This window comes from Penaeus vannamei, chromosome 14 (assembly GCF_042767895.1).
Source record: "Penaeus vannamei isolate JL-2024 chromosome 14, ASM4276789v1, whole genome shotgun sequence".
In the NCBI taxonomy this organism is placed as follows: Eukaryota; Metazoa; Arthropoda; class Malacostraca; order Decapoda; family Penaeidae; genus Penaeus; species Penaeus vannamei.
In genome coordinates, this window is record NC_091562.1 from 11945047 (window position 1) to 11947546 (window position 2500).

Consider the following 2500-nt stretch of genomic DNA (forward strand, 5'->3'; position numbering starts at 1 on the left):
TCAACCAAAACTGCAGCTGTACCAGGGTTGCAAAATAACAGCCCCCGCACACCGCTATTTAATTAAAGCAGTACATATACAACAGGGCGGTGCCGGGGTAGAATAGAAAGCAACTTTTAAAAGAAAATTCCCCCGACTTCAGCCCATGTATCTCGCCATCAGCTGCACCGTGTTGCAGCGGCGGCGGCTCCGGAGACACGCGAAATGAGCCAACCATTAGAAAACGCCGGGGCAGAAATCCGGCAAAACTCGCGGATAAAGTTTCCGAATGCAAAGCAACGGCTGCTGACGGAGAGGCAAAAAGGCCGGGCGATGCGCGTCATAGAGGGAGGAGCGGGAGAAAACGAGGCCAAGATATTCACTCTGCTTGGCTGGGGATTGTGTGAGTGTTCCGCGTCTTGTCCGAGAAAAGGGAAGAAAGAAAGAAGAGCAATGGAAGAAATAAAGCTTCAAAGACTTGATATAATGAAGCGATTATTAGGTATTTGTTTTACTTGGCTGAAGCGGACGTCGGTATTTCATGTCTTTCGTAGAAAAGAAAAAAAGAAAAAAGAAAATATTCAACCATCATTCGATAGACTGAGTTCTAAAGTTGCAATCCAAACCGAGGTCATGGATGCAATGGCGTTAGCGGGACGTCGGACAGCTGCCCCGATTAAAGCAACAAAAGGGAAAAAAATGTAATGTGCTGAATAAATTAAACATAGATGTAACTTCTCCGAATAAAAAAAGTCTATGGGAAAACAACAACAACAACAACAACAAGACCCAAGATTATAAAAAAAAAACATAAATCTTAAAAAAAAAAAAAAAAAAAGCTTCATAGAGCGTAAACCCCAAGCACGTCAACCTTCAAGGAGGACTCGAAGCCAGCAAAGCCACATCTCAAGTGAGGACACCTTGCCGCGAGCACTTGATAAGCCCCTTTGTGATAGACGGTCATCCCGCAGATAAGCCCTAATCTCTTTCATAAACTTTGATCTTTCTGATAAACTTTGATCTCCCGACAAACTTGGGCCCCGATAAGCTTTAATTTCGCCTTGATAAGGATGATAAAGTTTAATCCACCCACTCATAAGGACTGATTTATCCTCGGCCTTGCATTCGTTGTTGCGTGTGGCGAAAACTGCAGCTCCTGTGAGGTATGCAGACTTTAGAAATTAACGCTGATGGGATTTCAAACATGACCATGAATTGGAGGGAAAACATATATATGAAAATCAATATTGATCATTGATCCCCCGACAAACATTAATAACCTTTCGAATATATCTGTCCAATTAAATCACGTCATCAAAAAAGAATAATAAAATAAAATAAATAAAAATAGAGTACGTATAACCTCGTAAAATCGGAAAACCAAAGCCAATCGTGTATCAGTTTAGTTCAGTCTAGTTCAGTAGTTTCAAACATACCGTGTCTCATGCAATCACGACCAGATAACGGCGGAACAATGGCTCCGACAGCAGGAAGGGGGGGGGGGGCGATGCAGGGAAGGTATGGGGTGCGTGGTGGCGGGGGGGGGGGGTGAGAGGGGTGGATCTAGTTCAGTGAAACAGATCAGATATAATGGGATTTGGTTCGCCAGTGTGAACCGTCTTTGGCGATACGTGTGGTGGACAAAAACAAACACGTACCGACGAACGTATACAGATACAGAGGGGCCCCCGCTACATACACACAGTACATAAACATTTGCCTCCTTCACGATGTTTGGATTTAGGAGAGAGAAGAAACAGCTCATAAACGAGAAAAAAACACAAGAGGGATGACAAGGACCTACTACAGGAAATAGCGGATGAGACCATAAATGCTACTATTGCTATTCGAAAATTCCCGTCGTTGAACCGATCAGTGTTATTTTTTTTTTACTACTACAAGTACAACACCGATTTTCCGACAACCGATAATCCGGCAACTCTTTTTATTTGGACAAAATTACCAGCAGAAACCAATGCTTTCGTACCAAGGACTTCGACAGCAATGTAATAGCATTATCCATTCACAAGAGAAGAGATAAGGATCAAAATCCTCGGTTTTCTGATCATTCATAAGCTCTGAAGAATTTTTAAAAGATAAACTTAAAAATGCAAAAGGCGGAAGACATCAGCAACAATCAGGAAAATCATAAAATGCTGAATATCCTTCAGTTTTTTTGAAAGATCTCTTATTACTTTACTGTTATCGCCTCTCCCCGTTATTCCCCATCCACTTCATCACAACTAGCAGCAATACATTTAAAAAATAATAATAATAATAAAAAAATAATAATAATAAAAAAAAGTAAACACAAAGGACTTAGAACGCAGAGAGCAGTACGGCAAGAGAGAAAGGTGTTGCAGCAGAGCAAACACACACCAATAAGCAAGCACGTAGGGAAGGAGAGAGAGAAGGGGAAAAAAGAATCAGGGAGGCGTGAAAGGGAAATGAATACGAGTCAAGAGCGAGACAAGAACTGCCACGGAAAGGGTGACGCTACTGACACAAACACTGCTCGTAA

At 42.0% G+C, this 2500-nt stretch overlaps 1 protein-coding gene across 1 annotated transcript in view; it reads right to left on the bottom strand.

The window, feature by feature from the left end:
- LOC113815960 (golgin subfamily A member 4) overlaps positions 1-2500 on the bottom strand; it is a 306648-nt gene that overhangs the window by 108478 nt on the left and 195670 nt on the right. The gene's annotated exons all lie outside the window — the stretch shown is intronic.